This window comes from Balaenoptera physalus (assembly GCF_965194825.1).
Source record: "Balaenoptera physalus genome assembly, chromosome: 11".
Lineage (NCBI taxonomy): Eukaryota > Metazoa > Chordata > Mammalia > Artiodactyla > Balaenopteridae > Balaenoptera > Balaenoptera physalus.
The window spans coordinates 67,797,282-67,818,725 of NC_138896.1; the positions used below are offsets into that span (position 1 = coordinate 67,797,282).

The 21,444-nt window shown below is 40.7% G+C and overlaps 1 pseudogene across 1 annotated transcript; it reads right to left on the minus strand.

The window, feature by feature from the left end:
• Positions 1 to 1,345: 1,345 nt before the first annotated feature.
• On the minus strand, positions 1,346 to 19,160 carry LOC309638239 (single-stranded DNA-binding protein, mitochondrial pseudogene; annotated as a pseudogene). Its single transcript has one exon. The product of its transcript is annotated as a single-stranded DNA-binding protein, mitochondrial pseudogene (transcript).
• Between the last annotated feature and the right edge of the window lie 2,284 nt (positions 19,161 to 21,444).

The window sequence follows — 21,444 nt, forward strand, 5'->3', positions numbered from 1 at the left end:
TATAACCTGGCTCCCCACCTCGCCTCCTTGGAGCAATATTCTCAGGGTTACTTGAGATGCTGCCTCCCGGGCTTGAAGCCCTAAAAATTCCCGCTGAATAAAACATAACTCTCAACTTTTAGGTTGTGAATAATTTTTTAAGCACACAGAACCAATAATAGTCACTTTGAGATAAGGTATTTGGTGGAAGGGGCTGAGGTGTGGTGTGCCTGCTTTCTCTAGTGCTACTAAAAACAGGTCTGGGGGAGCATCCTCGGTACAAGGAAGAAATTTGTTAAAGCTGCCAATTCATGGACCCCACTCCAAACCTGCAGAATCCCAGTTTCTTCCATGGGTGCTTGAATGCTTTGTATGCATATTAAAGTTTGAGAGGCAAGATTTACATAAGTGCTTTGCACTCTAGGCTTACAATAAAGATGACATGGAGAGTTTAAATTACTACTATTACCTGTGACCTCCCTCACAGATTCTGTCTATTGGCTTGGGTGAGTGTGCATTTTTAAAAAAATGAAGTATAATTGACATACAATATTGTATTTGATTCAGGGTTTCAACATAGTTTCAGGTGAACAACATGATTTATATAGATTACAAATAAATTTGCTTTAATTACGTTCCCAGGCAATTCCAGGGTGAAACCAGGGTTATGCAAGAGGTCTCTCATATTTCTGTGATGTGAGACTTGAGTCCAGCCTTTGGTTTAAGGAAAGGTAGTAGAGTCTGGGTGGGTGGGTCAGGGCCGTGCATCCCACATACCCCATTGCTGTAGCAGCATTCCTGGCTGACTGTGAGACAGAAGGGCGTATGAAAACAGGGAAGGAGAATATCCTTGGTCTCCATGTAGGAGTTCATTTCTTCCTGAATCTGTCACGTGACAAAGGAGAGGGGAGCGTGGTCTTTCTGCATTTCAGGGGCCTCTTGCCTCTGAAAGTGGGGGTAGCAGGTGAAGGCGCTGTGCTGATGCCCTTAAAGAGGTACAGGTGCCATATATCTACATAATATTGCCTGAGAAAGGACTTAGAAGTGGAGGAGGACGAGGAAGAAATGGCAGGTTCTCAGGTAAAATTTGTGATCCAGATCAGCGGCTGTGTCCCCTTTTCTTGCTGAAATCCCATGTATTTAGAACTTGCAAACATTTACTTCTCTACTGCTGGTGGTCCTGCCTAACAAATTTGCTTTCAATACTGTTGCCAACAAATTTTGGCTCCCTGTGCACTGATGCCGAATAGAAATACGGAGACAGAAATTTGGAGGATAAGAAATAGAGGCTTTCTATTTTCTTTGCCAGGCAAAGGGAAGACACAGCAGGCTAGCGCCTCAAGAATCGGAGATTTTATACGTGGGACTCGCAGTCCAGGGCATGTGATAAGGATCAAAGTAGTGAATGTCTTGCATTCTTTTTCCTTTGCATTATTTCAAAACAGTCAAAGCTGGCATCAGGCAGCCCGGTAATTGGGGTCCAGCAGTCTGGTAATTGGGTCCATTTGTCTCTGGTTGATGGGCCAGCGGCCTTCTTTCTGAAATGCAAAAGCTACAGGGAGTGATTTGTTACAAGGGGGCGTAGGAAATGTAAGCGCAGGGATGGAATAAAGTTAGGGAGTGAGAGGCCCAGGATGTAACTCACACAGGGTTAGGGGTGATAGGTGCAGAATGTAATTTACATAGTGTCAGGGAGTGAGGTTAGCTTTGTGAAGAACAAATCTAGTTACAGACACTACAGATTAGTAGCAGTTAAAATAAAACTAGGAGTGATTAACTGTTTCAGGCCAGGTTATGTTTCGTCTCTAGCCTGCCTGTTCACTGTTCCCTTTGTTTTCCTTGCTCTCAGGAGAAGGAAAACTTCATTTCTATTTTTACTGCAACAATACTTTTCTTTTTTTCCCTAATGATAGCCAAGGTTAGATCTTTAGGATATTCCTTTCTTACATCCCATGTCCTTCTCTCCATCCAGGCTCCCTTTACAGCTTAAAGAATTCCTACCATAAATTACTGATGTGCAAACGTTGAGAAATAATATCCCTTTTTGTCATATCAACTTGGGGATGTGTTGATACACAAGATTCCCATTGAATGTGAGGTTGGGTCCTGGGATATCAGTAAAGAAGGAGAATATGTAATTTAGGTCCCGTGTGGATGCAGCATCAGTCTATGTAGTCAAGGATAATGAAAATGCACCAGTAAAGCTGATTGCTATATGGCCCAGAATAACCCAAAGTTCTGAAAAAGGAAGAAAGCTCTAAATTGCCTCAAGGAAAGACTTCCTATTTAAAATACACAAGAGTACAGGATGTGAGGGTTATATGTGACTTTAAACTTGCTTAACACTTTTCTCATGATTAGATTTTTTTTTTCAAAACGGTATCCCAGCAATGATGAGTCCTGTGTGGATAGGGCAGCTGATATCAATTTGTCCCATTACAGCTGATGTTAATTTTGTTCACTTGATTCAGGGGCTGTGAGCCAGATTCCTTGGCAGAGAAGTTAATAATTCTTCAATTACCATTAATAGGGTCTCGGAGGGATTTACTGAGAGCTGTGCATAAAGCATCGCATTTCATGTGACTACTCCCCCTGTCTACTTCATTTCCCTTTACTTGTAGATTGCTTTGGAAAATGAAGGCTCTCACCTTTGTTCAGACTTTCGTTAGTAAATATTCTATAAATTTCCTTTTTTATTACACTGCCATTTCACAGTTATTCTCTTCTTTATTACTTTTGTATCTTCAGGAAAAGTAAACAAGGGTCCTATAGTATGTGTTCAAGTATCTTAAAATGCTGTAATATAATCAGCACAAATGAGAAATGAAATCATTTCAAGGAAATAGGGGTTTGTTGATGCAAAGAAAAGCTTCATGAGGTTTCATCTTGTCCTTCTCATTTCTTGAGTTGGTCTGCATCTTTCGCTGTAGATCAGTGATCATTCTAGATATTTAAAATGAAATAAGGTATTGTTGCCCACGTCTTAAAATTGGCTATCCATTCCTTATTTTTGATTGAGTACTACTTGGAAGTAGAGTTAAGGATCTGCAAATTAGAAATGCTTCCTAAGTGCTTTAAAGGGGCTGTCAGGAAATACTATTTGGTGAAGTAATTTTCTATAACTTATAGTGTCCTCTCTTCTCTACTGAACACAGTACTGGATTGGAAATTGTAGAATCTTCTTCAGAATGAGTAATATGTTCCTTTGTTTAATAAACAGGTGTTGCTGTCTCTAAGCTGAACCTGGTCACCTCTTTTGAGCAAAGAGCCCTGGGATGTGAAGAAAAGGAGACAACAGTCATACACCCAGGTAGGTGGGAATAAATAAAGCAGATAACACAGGGGTGATGTACAAAGGTGAAGGAGGAAGTGAGGCTTTAAAATGTTGTTTGGGAGGCTCTGCTTCGATGGAAATTATTTTGAGAAGCCCAGGTTTATGTCTCTTGCTGTCACAGAGGTACATCTGTTCTACTCGTATCCTGCTCCTAAATCCTCTAAGGGTTTTCCTTTTGCTCCAGTGATCTTCCATGGCAATCAGAGTGAGAGCCAAAGGCTTCCACATGGCCTCTGAGGGTCTGCATGTTCTGACTGTTACTCCATTGCTTTTGGGGACCTGGGGAAAATCTGTGCACATACAAAGTTCTTTTATGGAGTTTATGTGAGTCTCTCCTCCCTTGTCTTTGGAGGTACTTGTCTCCTACAGACACGTACAAATTCCACTACAACACTGGGAACGTGAGATAGACTGAGTGTCCCCCATTCAAGTCTATGTAGACCAGGCTTCCCCATGGACCAGACCCTGCACTAGGTCATCAGAAGTGAACCTGGAGGGGCTTCCCTCGTGGCGCAGTGATTAAGAATCCTCCTGCTGAACAGTATGGAAGTTCCTTAAAAAACTAAAAATAGAACTACCATATGACCCAGCAATCCCACTACTGGGCATATACCCTGAGAAAACCATAATTCAAAAAGAGTCATGTACCAAAATGTTCATTGCAGCTCTATTTATAATAGCCAGGACATGGAAGCAACCTAAGTGTCCATCATTGGATGAATGGATAAAGAAGTTGTGGCACATATATACAATGGAATATTACTCAGCCATAAAAAGAAACGAAATGGAGGTATTTGTAGTGAGGTGGATGGAGTTAGAGTCTGTCATACAGAGTGAAGTAAGTCAGAAAGAGAAAAACAAATACAGTATGGTAACACATATATATGGAATCTAAGGGAAAAAAAAGTCATGAAGAACCTAGTGGCAAGATGGGAATAAAGACACAGACCTACTGGAGAATGGACTTGAGGATATGGGGAGGGGGAGGGGTAAGATGTGACAGGGTGAGAGAGTGGCATGGACCTATATACACTACCAAATGTAAAATAGATAGCTAGTGGGAAACAGCCGCATAGCACAGGGAGATCAGCTCGGTGCTTTGTGACCACCTAGAGGGGTGGGATAGGGAGGGTGGGAGGGAGGAAGATGCAAGAGGGAAGAGATATGGGAACATATGTATATGTATAACTGATTCACTTTGTTATAAAGCAGAAACTAACACACCAGTGTAAAGCAATTATACTCCAATAAAGATGTTAAAAAAAAAAACTCTTAAAAAAAAAAAAAGAATCCTCCTGCCAATGCAGGCGACATGGGTTTGATCCCTGGTCCGGGAAGATTCCACATGCCATGGAGCAGCTAAGCCTGAGCGCCACAACTACTGAGTCTGCACTCTAGAGCCCACGAGCCACAACTACTGAGCCCACGAGCCACAACTACTAAAGCCTGCATGCCTAGAGCCCGTGCTCCACAACAAGAGAAGCCATGACAATGAGAAGCCCGCACACCACAACGAAGAGTAGCCCCCGCTCGCCGCAACTAGAGAAAGCCCATGCGCAGCAACGAAGACCCAACACAGCCAAAAATAAATAAATAAAATAAATAAATTTTTAAAAATTAAAAAAAAAAAAGAAATGAAGCTGGGAGCCTCATAGTGTTTACCCGGCCTCATGATAGAATAACCTGGGCCACTTCGTTAAGATATCACTGATGCTGGGCCCTGCCAAAGACTAATTGACAGAAGCTATGGGGGTGGGACACAGGGAATGGTAGTTCTAAAATATACATAAATGATTCCAGTGGGGAGTCAATGCTGAAAATGACCTTGGGGAACATTGCTCACCAGAATTGCATGTCTATACAAATCACTTATGCATCCTGTTAAAAACAGATACTGGGGCCCCACACTCAGACGTTATGAGTCTCCAAGTTGGGATGAAGGTCATTAATTTGCACTTTGAGCAGCCACTGAAGTCACTTACCCCAGACTTCATTTCCAGCAGCATTAATCTAGAGAAATCAAGAACAGCGCCTGAGTGCCTATCCGAACACAAATACTGCTTGTTCCCAGGGACGACCACTAACAACTTCTGAAAAGATGACATTCTCTGCTCACCACTTTCAAATTGATCAGGAACTGGAGAAAGCAGCGGGGTCTGAGCAAGACTGTTATGGGGAAACATTTATTCATTCATGAAAGGAATGTTTCATGAGGACCTACTGTATGCTCACAGGTATGTGGGGATGCACTGTGTTCAAGACACTGTGCTAACATCCTCACATTATGAGAGTCGATTGTCGTAATCTGCTGGGGAACTGGATATTCTATGTTCATCTTTCCCAGGAGGATTTAGTTGTTGGTCTTGCCTTCCTGGGAGTAGAGATTATCTTTGTCTCTTCTCTTTCATTATCACGGAAGATAGTCCTTTGCTCTCCTTTATCTGAGTCTAAGCATCAAAAATTGTGAATGCCAGATCCATTCACAAAGGTGGCAGAGTTTTCAGAAACTCTGGTGTCTGAGCTGTTCTGAAAAGGATGACCAAAGAATGGGGGCGGAGCCATGGCAGGACTTTTTTTTTTTTTTTTTTTTTTGCTTGTTTAAGTGGTCCTTTTAAAAGGAATCTGAATTGACCTTTCCTATTAGGCTCTACAAGTCTGATTTTGGAAGAGGGACTATATTCTGGGTGGAAATTCTGGGGCAGCAGAGCTGTGCCTGCAATGTTAAGCCCGAAGTATGAAACAGGAATCTGTGGCATCCGATGGGCTGCTCTAGAGGTGGGACTGACCGGTGCCTTATGCGTTTACATTACTCAGGGTGATTCTGGGTGGCCAGTCCCTGATTCCAGTCTGCTCTTGGGTCATATGCATTGTTAGAGGTACTAGATTCAAGTCCTTATGAGTTTCACCTGCATTCCCTGTCTGTGCCTGTGTGAAGGTTTGGGCTAAAAAAGAGGCCAAAAAAGGGAAGGTTGTCAAAACCCAACGGGTAACAACACGGGTCAGAGGGAGAACTGGTTTGTGCTACAGATTGTGGTACCAGCTTGCCTGAACTGAGAACTCAGGTGCGTGGGCTCCATTAAAATGGAATTCAAGGCTGGCGATCTTGAGCCCCGGGCTGGTGAAGGGCGGAGGCTGTGACTGGAAGCTTTGGCCCTGGGCGGGGCTGGTGTGTGCCAGAAGTCCTCTGTGCCCTGCTCAGCACGTGGTGGGAGACTCTGCTGGCGCAGGCAGTGTGGTGTTACTATCAAGGGTGCAGTCTGGTCAAGTGAGGGCACAGCTGTGCTGGTGTGTTGTTGGCGTGAGTGAGTGGGGGCAGGGAGAAGCGGGGAGAGACTTCACCCTGAGTCCTCAGGCCACGCTGCACCTGAGCGAGGTGTTTAGGGACTAGACGAGGTGCTAGTGCTGAAAATGAAATGTGGCACTGTGTGTTAAAATGTTAATTTATGCGCATTCCAGTTTTCAAGAGTTCATTTGAGCCGACCTCTATTCAGTTCCAGCAGCCTCAAATCACAGGTGGTTAGGAGCACTTTATCTGCAGGAACTCGGAGAGAGGTTTTTCTAAAGAAGACACCACATCAAAGCGAGGATAATATTTGACTGTATCTTAACCAGTCACCTCGGTTTGGGAAAGCCTTGCTGACTCTGTGTGATTGGTTGTTCTTAATTTATTTTCTCAGATTAACGAGCCTTGACTCTGAATTAAGTTTTGTTTGCTCAAATAGGCTACCAAAATATGAGAGTCACCTCAGACTAATGGCCTCCTTGTTTAATTACTTTAACACTGGAAACGCAGTAGCTGGGATATTATACTTTTCATCCATTTGCAAGGTAATTTAGCAATTGTCCACCTAACGTAGAAATGCACAGTCATGTTGGTGCAACAATTTCATGTCCTAGAACCACCCAGATAAGCCACATGTGTAGAAATCGGAGATCCACATTCTGTGATAGCAGGACAAAAAAAGATGTATCTATGTAAATGCATAACTAGGGAGGGTTTCAGTAAAGTCTTTCTATTCATAATTACCGTGGAATATGATGTCGTGTGTTTGGGAATGCAGGGGATCCATTTCTACTGGTGTGAAAATATTACCTTCATATATCATTGGTTAAGGAAAGCAATTTTTTTGACAGAGTTTGATTTGACATTATATATACCAATATTGAACCATGTACATAATATTTTAGTGTTTGTGTATGTGTGGATATATATTATACAAATTCAAATATAGTTTGTTACACATGGAAATTGCATAGCAAGGAGGATATACTTGGAACTGATGATGTTACATCTGGAGATAAAATTTTATTATTGTTTCTGGGGAATTCCCTGGCTGTCCAGTGGTTAAGACTTGGGCTTTCACTGCCTTGGGCCCGGGTTCGATCCCTGGTCAGGGGACTAAAATCCCACATGCCGTGATGTGTAGCCAAAGAAAAAAATTTATTGCTTCTGGGGGATGGTTAATTAATTGACATTTTTACTTGATTTTATTGTTTAAATATATTATAATTTCATATTTTGTAATGTTTATTATTTTATAAGTAAATTTGTTCCTATGCGCAGTAGTTTTCTATCACTGCTATAATGTATGACCACACATTTAGCAGTTTAAAAAACATTCTACAGTTCATAAGTTAGAAATCCAGTGGTCTTGGCTGGGCTTTCTGTTTACGGTCTTACAAGGTCAAAAATTAAGGTCTCATGAGGCATAGGTTCTTATCTGCAGCTTCCAGGGGAGAATCCACTTCCAGGACCATTCAGGTGCTAGGCAGAATCCATTTCCTTCTGGTGGTTTCCATGTGAGCCCTCTATGGTCACACCTTGCATCCGGTGCCCCTAAAGGAGAGGAGAAATACTGTGTCATTGTTCACTCATTTTTTTCTCTAATCCTTTACTGTGTATTCAGTTGAAGGGATCATCACAAGTATTTTATGTAAGTAAGGTTATTACCTCAAGGTCTCAAACTAGAAACTATTCACGATTAGGTTATGATTTGAATGAAAATCATGGAATTAGTGAATAGGAGAAAAAATTAGTGACCCTTAATCCACCTGCTGCAACTACCATCACCCTTCTCCACCCCTCAACTCCACCATCCTCTATTCCTCGTTGTGACCTCAGTCTCTCTGCCTCTGTGACCTTTGGATATCTCTAGAATGAATTCTTCCCCTTCTAGGCTTCTTTATTGCTCTCCCGTGTCCATCCTGTGCATTTTAGACCTCCATCCCCATGAAACCTGTATTCTCCGGATTCCAGAGCGCTCAAGCCAACCCTCCTCCCCTTCTACTGCTCCCAAGCCTTTTATCCTTCATATCCTCCTTCTCCCTTGCCCTTTATCCTCCTCTCCTTCCAGTGACTTCAGCCCATTTCTTGTGTCCTGTATGTCTAATGCCCCCAAATGTTCCAGTCATCAGTTACCAAGTGTCCTTAGTTTCCTCATGACCCTGCACCCATTTCCCCCAACCCTATAATTCCTGACTCTGCAAGTTCCTCTGCCAATTTTTGGAATAGTTGGAGAAGAATAGGTGTTAACTCTTCTCTAAATGTTTGGTAGAATTCACTTGTGAAGCCATCTGCTCCTGGACTTATGTTTGTTGGAAGTTTTTTAAATAACTGATTCAACTTCATTACTGGTAATTCATCAAATTGATTATATTTTCTATTTCTTCCTCATTCAGTTTTGGGAAATACATTTCTAGGAATTTGTCCATTTCTTCTAGGTTGTCCATTTTATTAGCATATAATCGTTCATGGTAGTCTCATGCTTGTTGGTGTTTCTGTGGTGTCAGTGGTACCCTCCCCTTTTTCATATCTGATTTTACTGATTTGGGCCCTCTCTTTTCTTTTTTTTCTTCTTGATGAGTCTGGCTAAATTTTATTTATCTTTTCAAAGAACCAGCTCTTAGTTTCATTGATCTTTTCTATTGATTTTCATCTCTATTTTATTTATTTTTGCTCTAATCTTTATGATTTTTTAAAATTTTACTAACTTTGAGCTTTCTTCTTTTTCTCACTCCTTTGGGTGTAAGGTTAGATTGTACATTTGAGATTTTTCTTGTTTTCTGTAAACAAGCTTGTATCACTGTAAACTTCCCTTTTAGAACAGCTTTTGCTATGTTTCGTAGATTTGGATTGTTGTGTTTTCATTTCCATTTGTCTCTAAGTATTTTTTATTTCCTCTCTGATTTCTTCAGTGATCCATTTGTTATTTAGTAGCATATTGTTTAGCCTCCACGTGTTTGTGTTTTTTGCAGTTATTTTCTTAAAGTCGATTTGTAGTCTCATAGCATTGTGTTTGGAAAATATACTTGACGTGATTTCAATTTCCTTAAATTTACTGAGGGTTGTTTTGAAGCGTAGCATGTGGTCTATCCTGGAGAAAGTTCCATGTGCACTTGAAAATGAAGTGTATTCTGACGCTTTTGGATGGAATGTGTCATATATACATCCATCCATCTGTTCTAATGTGTCCTTTAAGGTCAGTGTTTCCTTATTGATTTTCTGTCTGGATGACTTGTCCATTGTTATAAGTGGGGTTTTAAAGTTCCCTACTTTTATTGTGTTACTATCAATTTTTCTGTTTACGTCAGGTAATATTTGCTTTATGTATGTTGGTGCTCCTGTGTTGGGTGCATAAATTCTTAAAATTGTTATATCTTCTTGGATTGATCCCTTAATCATTATGTAGTGTCCTTCTTTGTCTCTTTTATTTTATTTTATTTTATTTATTATTTTTTGGTCGCACTGCATGGCATGTGGGATCTTAGTTCCCCTAACATGGATTGAACCCTTGCCCCCTGCAGTGGAAGCGTGGAGTCTTAACCACTGGACCACTGGGGAAGTCCCCTTCTTTGTCTCCTAACAGTCCTTATTTTAAAGTCTAATTTGTCTGGGAGTTCCCTGGTGGTCCAGTGGTTAGGACTCAGCACTTTCACTGTGGTGACACAGGTTCAATCCCTGGTCTGGGGTTCAATCCCTGGTTGGGGAACTAAGATCTTACAACCCATGTGGCCAAAAAAAAAAAAAACTCTTTTAAAAATCACTTAAAATTTATATACACTGGTATGTGGAGCATGAAACACTTTTTGGGATATACTATTATAAAAGATTCAAAACGCTAAACATAGAACTACCCTATGACCCAGTGATTCCACTCCTGGATTTATATCCAAGAAAAACCCAAAACACTATTTCAAAAGATACATGCACCCCAATGTTCATAGCACTATTTACAATTGCCAAGATACAGAAGCAACCTAAGTGTCCTTCAACAGATGAATGGATAAAGAAGATGTGGCATATGTATACAACACAATACGACTCAACCATGAAAAAATGAAATTTTGCCATTTGCAGCAACATGGATGGACTTGGAGGGCATTATGCTAAGTGAAATAAGTCAGACAGCAAAAGGAAAATACTGTATGATATCACTTATGTGTGGAATCTAAAGATACAACAAATGAGTGAATACAACAAAAAAAACAAATGCACAGATACGGAGAACAAACTACTGGTGACCAGTGGGGAGGTGGGAGGGACACTATAGGGGTGAGGGAGTGGGAGGTACAAACTATTGGGTATAAGATAGGCTCAGAGATGTATTGTACAACATGGGGAAAATAGCCAATATTTTATAATAACTGTAAATGGAAAGTAACCTTTAAAAACTGTATAAAAATATTTTAAGTTTTTAAAATAAAATAAATAAAAATTTTAAAAGGTACAATATTCTCAAAGAATATTTGAAAAAGTGGATGTGCTTTTCTCTAATTTTTACCTTAATCAATGCACTTTAAATATTTGAGAAATTATAAATACATAAGGGGGGGTGGAGAGAACAAACTCTGGCACCACAATTTATAACACACACACATAGACACACAATAAACAAAAAATTCTGATCTGTTGATTCAGTTATAATGTGCTTTATTAACATAGATCACAACTTCCTTTGTGAATCATCAAATATGCATTCATGGCATCATTTTCAAAGGCTTCTGTCCATTCCCAACACAAAATGATAATCCACCCTCCGTTGCTGCCTTTGGTTTATTTTCAAACAAATCTGTGATGCAAACAACTTCATGCTCTGGATCTTTGGGGGTAGGGAGTCTCAGCTCACCTGAGGACAGGTGGTCATGCCCTGCTCCGGTAGTCCTGTGGGTCAGGTGGGCCCTGAGAGGAGAGGGGGCTAAAGGACCTGAGGACTAAGGGTACCTTTGGGTAGATTTCTACGGGCCACCCCTCACACAACCCTAATCCCACCATGTGATCTCCACCAACCCAGCAGCATCTCCCGTAGGCAACAGCAAGGCCACAGCTATTCCAGGAGGGGCTCAGCCCCTAGGAATCAGGCCCAGGGAACCTGCGCTTCTGAAGTTCTTACCCCAAACCTTCACGCTACTCAGTGGTCTCAGGTGTGCTCTGCCTGATAGCTCTAGCTCAGTGCTACTGGATACGGGCCTGAGGAGTAACATCTGCACCAACAAAAAACTTGTTAAAGATGCCATTTCATGAGCCCCACAGGAGAATCATAATTTAGAGTGGGGCCCTGATTCCCCCCAAATTTGTAAGCACCTTAAAGCTTTGGAAGAAATGTTTGCTGTGTGGTTCCCATGCAGTTTCCCACTAGTATTACATGGTGAGTATTTAGAAATAACATCACCTGTGCCCTCCCCACTGAGTCTGTCTATTGATCTGCGTGGGAGCGTCTGCATTGTTTTAACTCCAGGTGATTCTAAGGTTAGGCCCTGTTTAAGCACGAGGGCTGCTGGGTTCATTGGTGAGCGTTGCTTCCAGCCTTTGGTCCATTTGCCGTTGGAGAGGCATCGGTGTCTGCTCTACATGGGATTGGAAGGGGCAGAGGAGTGTAGCCCACTTTCTCTATGCTGTAGCAGAGTTTTTGGGCCTCTGTGTGAGGGGAGAGTACATGTAGACAGGAAAGAAAAACCTCACAGTTTGGTCTCCATGCAGTAGCTCATTGTTCCTGAATCTCTCTTTTTCAAAAGGTTGGCATTTCACGGTCCTTTTGCCTGTGGATATGGTGGGAACAGGTGAAGGAGTTGTGCTGATGCCATTGAAGACATATTCTCAAGATACTGATGTGATTTCTCAACATAATATCGATGAGAAAACAACCCAGAGCAGGAGGAAGAAGAGGAGAAAATGGCAGCTTCTCAGGTAAACGTCCTGTTCGGGGTCAGAGGCCGTGTCTGCTTTTCCTCCTGAAATGTCATGGGTTGAGAACCTGCAAACCTTTCATTTTCTACTTCTGATGTTCCTGCCTAGCAAGGTTGTTTTCAACTGCTTGTTTTTCTCCTTCTTATGATAGTCAGTCAGCTCTTTACAATACTTCTCCCCTGTGTTCCAGAGCCTTTTCCCCATTGTCTGCATCCAGGCTCCCTACAGAGCTTGGAGAATTCTTACCATGAATTAATGACTTTCAACTATTGAAATTATTCCTTTTGTGAAAGATCAACATGGGAAGGCATTAATATCCAAAATACCCTATGGGATAATTTCAGATGTTGAGATATTAGTGAAGAAGGGGAAAGTGGAATGATTAATGTACATCTGAATGCAACATCAACTTAGCACAACAGGATTAACACACTTTTAAGTGGGATGGCATTAGTGGTCCAGATAACTCAAAGTTCTGGGGAAAAAAAAGTAACTAGGAGAGATTTGCTCTGTATTTTGATAAGAAAGACTATTTAAATACAGTATTAAGAGTCGGAGAACGTGGGAGGTATATGTGGACTGAAATTTGCATGAAACTGACATTTTTTCATGATAGTCTCAGGTTATGATTTTCTTAGTATTTTCACCCAGAATACCACGGCAGGGATAATGTGTCATGTGTGCTTCAGTGACCTGATAATTGTTTGTCCCATTACACCTGATGTTCCCTGGTTCAGGTGTTTTCTGCAAGATTTCTCTGCTTTGAAGTTCATATACTTCTTTTATCTTTAGTAAGGGTTTGGTGTGATTCACTGAGAAATGTGCATAAACCGTCATGGTGTATCTGGAAACTCCAATTTCTTCTTAGTTTTCCTTTACTTGTAGTTTGCTTTGGAAAATGAACGTTGTCACCTTTGTTTATTAAAGATACTGGCTTTTCAAGTGGAGGTTGTAATCAGTCAAGGCTTGTTCTTGTAAGTTTCCATTATACTCTATGCTCATGTAACAGAAATACTCTTCTTTATCACTTCTTTGTATTTTCAGAAGTTTACAAGAATCATATTATTAATGTATGCTCAATAGTGTTAAATTTCAGAAATATAGGTCAAATCAAGTGATAAGTATTTTCAAAGACATCAAAGATTCAGAAACAATAGCTCTAACTTGTTTTATATCTTTGTGTGTATATCTCCCCAAGTGTATTTATAAAATGCAAAGTGTATTGTCCACAAATAGATTCATAAGATTTATCCAGTTAAAAATAATTAGTATTAATTCTTCCTTAAAAGTTTTGTAGGGGCTTCCCTGGTGGTGCAGTGGTTGAGAATCTGCCTGCCAATGCAGGGGTCATGGGTTCGAGCCCTGGTCTGGGAAGATCCCACTTGCCGCGGAGCAACTAGGCCCATGAGCCACAACTACTGAGCCTGCGCATCTGGAGCCTGTGCTCCGCAACAAGAGAGGCCGCGATAATGAGAGGCCCGCGCACCGCGATGAAGAGTGGCCCCCACTTGCCACAACTAGAGAAAGCCCTCGCACAGTAATGAAGACCCAACACAGCCATAAATAAATAAATAAATAAATAAATAAATAAATAAATAAAGGTAAAAAAATGCAGAATCTCAGGCCCAGTCCCAAACCAACTGATTCAGATTCTGCTTTAAAAAAAAAAAGTTTTGTAGAATTCACCAGTGAAGCCTTGTAGTCCTGGTAAATTTTTGTTGGGAGGTTTTTGAGAACCGATTTAGTCTCCTTAATCGTAATTTGATCTGTTCAGATTGTTTTATTTCTTCATGATTCAGTCTTTTTATTTTTAATTTTTTAATTTTTTCTTTGGCCCATTGATTCTTTAGGATTGTGTTGTTTAATTTCCACACATTTGTAAATTTTCCAGACTCTGTCCTATTGTTCATTTCTGGTTTGTTACCATTGTGGTTGAAAAAAATACTGGGTTGGACAAAAGTTTCATTCCATTTTTTCCGTAAGATGGCTTTAGTAGCACTTAGTTGTCTTTAACTTCATTTGAAACAATTTTGTTAGATTGTATGTGACAGCTGTCATATCGGTGTGCATTTAAAAAAAGACTTATCAAAATTGGTGAATTTTTGTGTAGCCATTTTAATATTGAAGATGGAAGAAAAAAGCAACATTTTCAGAATATAATGCTTTATTATTTCAAGAAAGGCAAAAACACACCTGAAACGCAAAAAAAGATTTGTGCAGTGTATGGAGAAGGTACTGTGACTGATTGAACATGTCAAAAATGGTTGGTGAAATTTCATGCTGGAGATTTCTCACTGGATGTTGCTCCACAGTCGTGTAGACCAGATGAAGTTGATAGCGACCAAATCGAGACATTCATTGAGAACAGTCAACATTATACCACACAGGAGATAGCTGACATACTCAAAGTAGCCAAATCAAGCGATGAACATCATTTGCACCAGCATGGTTATGTTAATCTCCTTGATGTTTGGGTTCCACATAAGTTAAGCGAAAAAAACCTTCTTGACCATATTTCCGCATGTGATTCTCTACTTAAACGTAATGCAAACGTTCCGTTTTTAAAACAAATTGTGACGGGCAACGAAAAGTGGATGCTGTACAGTGTGGAATGGAAGAGATCTTGGGGCAAGTGATATGAACCACCACCAACCACACCAAAGGCTGGTTTTCATCCAAAGAAGGTGATGTTGTGTATATGGTGGGATTGGAAGGGAGTCCTCTATTATGAGCTTCTTCCAGAAAACCAAACAATTAATTCCAACAAGTACTGCTCCCAGTTAGACCAACTGAAAGCAGCACTCAATGAAAAGCGTCCAGAATTAGTCAATAGAAAACGCATAATCTTCCATCAGGATAACTCAAGACCACATGTTTCTTTGATGACCGGGCAAAAACTGTTACAGCTTGGCTGGGAAGTTCTGATTCATCCACCGTATTCATCAGACATTGTACCTTTTGATTTTTATTTATTTTGGTCTTTACAAAATTCTCTTGTTGGAAAAAATTTCAATTCCCTGGAAGACTGTAAAAGGCACCTGGAACAGTTCTTTGCTCAAAAAAATAAAAAGTTTTGGGAAGATGGAATTATGAAGTTGCCTGAAAAATGGCAGAAGGTAGTGGAACAAAAGGGTGAATACATTGTTCAATGAAGTTCGTGGTGAAAATGAAAGGTGTGTCTTTTATTTTTACTTAAAAACCAAAGGCACTTTTTGGCCAACCCAATATTTAGTATGTAAGTGAAGTAAATCAGAAAGAGAAAGACAAATACCATATATATCACTTACATGTGGAATCTAAAATATCAATATGACCCAAATGAACCTATATATGAAAGAGAAACAGAATCACAGACATAGAGACCTGACTGGTGGCTGCCAACGGGGAGGGGTTAGGAGAAGGGATGGAGTGGGAGGTTGGGATTAGCAGATATAAGATTTTGTATATAGAATGGATAAACAACAAGGTCCTACTGTATAGCACAGAGAACTATATTAAGTATCCTATAATAAACCATAGTGGAAAAGAATATTTTAAAAAGAATGTATATATATGTATAACTGAATCACTAAAAATGATACTTAGTATAATATCAGTCTTCTTAAATTTACTGAGACTTGTTCAGTGATCCATCGCGTGATCTGTCCTGGAGAATGTTCAATGTGCAGTTGAGAAGAATATGTATTCTGCTGCTGGTGGATGGGCTGTTCTCTTTTTGTCTAAGTCCATTTGGTCTAATGTATAATTCAAGTTCAGTACTCCCTTATTGGTTTTCTTTCTGGATGATCTATTCATTGTTGAATGTTGGGTATTAAAGATCTGGACACTTTTTTTCTATTGTCTATTTCTCTCTTCAAATCTGTTAGTATTTGCTTAACACATTAAGGTCCTCCACTGTTGAGTGCATATTTATTTATGATTGTTGTCTTCTTGATGAATTGAAAACATTATCATTATGTAATGACCTTATTTTTTTCTTGTTGCAGCTTTTGGCTTAAAGTCTATTTTGTCTGGTGTAACTCTAGCTACCACTGCTTTCCTTTGGTTTCCACATGTGTGGAATATCTTGTTCTAAAGCTTCACTTGGAGCCTGTTTGTGTTTTTGACACTGAAGTGAGCCTCTGATAGGCAGCATATAGTTTGATCTTGTATTTTTATCTAGCCACACTATGACTTTTGACTAGAGAATTTAACATATCTATGTTTACAGTAATTATTGATAGGTAAAGACTTATCAATGCCATCTTGTTGTTTCCTGGATTTTTTTTGTTTCTTGTTCCTTTTTTCCTCTTCTGCTGCCTTTCTTTGTGAATTAGTGATATCCTGTAGTGATATTCCCTTCCCTTTGTATTTTCTGAATCTAGTACAGGTCTTTGTGGTTCCATGAGGCTCACGGAAAACATCTTATAGATATAACACTCTATTTTATGTTGATAACAATTTAACTTCCATCACATACAAAAAAAATCTACTCTTTTACTCCCCTCCATGAATTTTTGTGTATGGTGTTACAATTTAGCTCTTTGTATATTGTTTATACGTTAAAGTTATTATAGCTGCAGTTATTTTAATAATCTCATCCTTTAACCTTTATATACTAAAGTTAACTGGTTAACACACCACCATATCACACTATTAAGGTATTCTTACCTTAACTATATACTAACATTTACAAGTCTATTGTGTAGTCTCATATGTTTTCATGGTACTATTTAGTGTCCTTTTATTTTAGCTTGAGGAACTCTTTTAGAATTTGTTCTAAGACAGATCTAGTGATGATGAACTATCTCAGCTTTTGTGTTTTTTGTTTTGTTTTTTTTTACACAAAAGAGTATTTTAATTCTTGTCCTTAAAAACTCTAAAGACTATCATGATTTGGAAGTGAGACCAAACAATGGCCAAAGAAGAATCGTACATTCTATGCCTTCTCTTTCCTTTGTTCACTCAGAAATATAATGTTTCAGCTATAATTGTTGTTGCTTGTTGTCTCACATTATTTTTATCCATATATTCACCATAGTCTACTTTCCCTTCCACGTAAATTCAAGACCCCTTTTTCATATACTGATATGCCACATCTCCGAGGCCTGGTCAGAATACTGAAATTCTGTGCCACGTTGTCTTTTGACTAACATCACCCATTTGGTATGCTTCATTTTTCCCTGATCACCACATCTCATTTGCTGCTAGAGAAAATATCGTGACTGAGTTTTTTCCTTCTTCCTGTCTCATGACAGGGTCCTAACCTACTCGACCAAGTAGCTGCACATGATTCAGAGATCTTTTGAGAACCAAACTGCTAACTATTTCAGACTCATGTCTTACAAACTGATGAAATACCTGTACTACAGGTCTTTCAAACATGGCTTCTGTTTTCTTTTCTTACAATATAATCTTTAGTCTTTTCCTGACACTCTGGCCAGCTTTTGTTTTTTGAAAAGAGTTTTTAATCTCTTCATTCAAGAAGGACAATTATGATGAATAGGATATTCTTGATTGGCAAGGTTTTTTGTTTTTTTTTTGTTTTGGGGGAGTTTTTTGAACAATTTGAATATATCATCCCACACTCTCCTGACCTGTGAGGTTACTGCTCAGAAATCAACTTTTAATCTTATGAGGTTCTAGGGACTTCCCTGGTGGCGCATTGGATAAGACTCCATGCTCCCAGTGCAGGAGGCCCGGCTTCCATCCATGATCAGGGAACTAGATCCCAAATGCATGCTGCAAAGAGTTTGCATGTCACAACTAAGGAGCCCATGTGCCACAACTTAGGAGCCCTCCTGCCAAAACTAAGACCCAGTGCAACCAAATGAACAAATAAATATTTTTTAAAAATAATAATCTTATGAGGTTCTCTTGTAAGTTATAAGCTTCTCTACTCTTGCTGCTTTTAAGATTCTCTGTTTTTGCTAGTTGGTCGTTTGCATGGCGTGGCAATGGTAAAGAGTACCACAACGACCATTGGGGTACAAGTGCTTGTTTCCAACGATGGTATTCTCTGGTTATACAAACTGGACTAGGGTTTCCATATTTCGTGGTAGCTCCACTTTTTAGTTTAGTAAGGAACTTGCCTACTGATCTCCATACTGGCTGTTAGCAAATTACATTCCCACCAACAGCATAGTAGGGTCCCCTTTGTTGCCTGCCCTCTTGAGCACTTACTCTTTTTAGGTTTTTGATGACTGCAGGGAGGGAACACCTCTTCTACGTTTCTTTGCATTCTCTAATCATGATAGACCCTGAACATCTTTTCATTTGATGGGCTGTTTTTTTAAAAGGCGTGTGAGTACCACTGAGCTCTTGAAACATTTCTGCCTGGGATTCGGGCCTGTTTTGAATTCATTTCACATTACCTAACCCAGAACATTTCTTGCGGGCAGGGGTCGTTTGCAGCCCCGCAGGCCTTGTGGATGTTAACTGCCCTTGAGCACACTTTTTCAAGTTTTTGTTACAGGAAAGCGCCACAATGCGGCAGCACTTCTACATGTCCTCTGTGTTAACGTCGGCAAACAGAGCCTTAGAGGGAGTCTTGCTGTTGGGTTTGAAATTGGAGTGAAACGTGGCTGAACACACACCGCAGGGCTTGTGCATCTTTACCTCGTCCCCCTTACACTGCACCGCCAGTCCCCAGGCAAATCCCAAGCCTTGAAAATGTGCTATTCTGAGGGTGCTGTGGTTTGTAGGTGGGGCGATTCTAAGGAAGGAGGATGGAACTGGATACCCCACTAGCAGGAGCTGTGGAGATCCGGTGTCCTTTCACAGCTCCTCCCTCGCAGCGGTTCTACCATCATTTGGGTACACTAGGCTTTGCTTACCTGTAAGAGGTCTGTCTTGGATCGGGAGGTTGTGGTACCATGCAGAGCAGAATGGGCAATAGAGGTCCAAGGGGCCGGTGATCTGGTGGCACGTCCTCCTTCCTGTCTCCCTCAGCAAAGGCATACTCCAGCCTTGGGACCCAGGCCTGCTGAGGCTCTAGGGTTGTGACATCAGCCCAAGTCACAGAGGCCTGAGGGTAATAGAGTAGGCATTTCTTGCCTTTTTCTTGTTTTATAATTTAGTATTGATTTCCTATTTCAGCATAGTTTATATACAGTGTTGTGTTTGAGTTCTCCAGCAAGGTGATGAAGTTATGCATGTAGCTGTACCTGTAGTATTTTGGATTCTTTTCCTTGTTAGGTTATTGAAGAATATTGAGTAGCGTTCCTTGTGCTATCAGGTGTGTCATCGTTGATGAATTCTTTTTGACACATTAGTGTGTTTCTCTTCATCCCAACCTCCGACTTCATCCTTCCCCGTTCCCCAATTTCCCCCTCTGGGAACTCTACACTTCTTTTTTCCGTTTGTGAACCTGTGTTTCATGTCTGTACTGCATCCTTTGTATCCCTTCTTAGACTCCACATATAAGTGATATCCTGGGATATGTGTCTTTTTGTCTCTAAATTACCAGAATTAGTGAGATCATCTACTGCTCCATCCATGTTGCTGCCAATAGCATGGGTTCATTTTGCTTTCTGGATGAGTGATAGTCGCCAGAATGTAAGTAGCACAAAATCTTTATCCATTCACCTCTCGCTGGACATTTCGGTCGTTTGTATATCTGGGCTATGGTAAAGAGTAGCACAACGTCCGTTGGGGTGCAAGTGTTTTATTCCAATGATGGTATTCTCTGGTTATACGAACTGGAGTGCGGTTTCCGTATCTCGTGGTAGCTCCAGTTTTTAGTTTAGTAAGGGACTTGCTAACTGATCTCCATACTGGCTATTATCAATTTACACTCCCACCAACAGCATAGTAGGGTTCCCTTTACTGCCTGCCCTGTTGAGCACTTACTCTTTTTAGGCTTTTTGAGGACTGCAGCCAGGGAACACCTCGTCTACGTTTCTTTGCATTCTCTGATCATGACAGATCCTGAGCATGTTTTCATTTGATGTGCTGTTTTTAAAAATACGTGTAAGTACCACTGAGCTCTTGAAACATTTCTGCCTGAGAGTCGGGCCAGATTTGAGTTCATTTCAGATTAACTAGCCAAGGAAATTTCTCGAGGGCAGGGGTCGTTTGCAGCCCCGCAGGCCTTGTGAATGTTAAGTGCCCTTGAGCACAGTTTTTCAAGTTGTTGTTACGGGAAACGGCCACAAGGCGGCAGCACTTCTTCATGTCCTCTGTGTTAACTTGGGCAAACACAACCTTAGAGGGAGTCTTGGTGTTGGGTTGCAAATTGGAGTTGAACTTGGATGAACACACACAGCAGGGCTTGTGCATCTTTACCTCGTCCCCCTTACACTGCACCGCCAGTCCCCAAGCAAATCCCAAGCCTTGAAAATGTGCTATTCTGAGGGTGCTGTGGTTTGTAGGTGGGGCGATTCTAAGGAAGGAGGCTGGAGGTGGATACCCCACTAGCAGGAGCTGTGGAGATCCAGTGTCCTTTCACAGCTCCTCCATCGCAGCGGTTCTACCATCATTTGGGTACACTAGGCTTTGCTTACATGTAAGCGGTCTGTCTTGGATCGGGAGGTTGTGGTACCATGCAGAGCAGAATGGGCAATAGAGGTCCAAGGGGCCGGTGATCTGGTGGCACGTCCTCCTTCCTGTCTCCCTCAGCTACAGCATACGCCAGCCTTGGGACCCAGGCCTGCTGAGGCTCTAGGGTTGTGACATCAGCCCACGTCACAGAGGCCTGAGGGTAATAGAGTAGGCATTTCTTGCCTTTTTCTTATTTTATAATTTAGTATTGATTTCCTATTTCAGCATAGTTTATATACAGTGTTGTGTTTGAGTTCTCCAGCAAGGTGATGATGTTATGAATGTAGCTGTACCTGTAGTATTTTGGATTCTTTTCCCTGTTAGGTTATTGAAGAATATCGAGTAGCGTTCCTTGTGCTATAAGGTGTGTCATCGTTGATGAATTCTTTTTGACACATTAGTGTGTTTCTCTTCATCCCAACCTCCG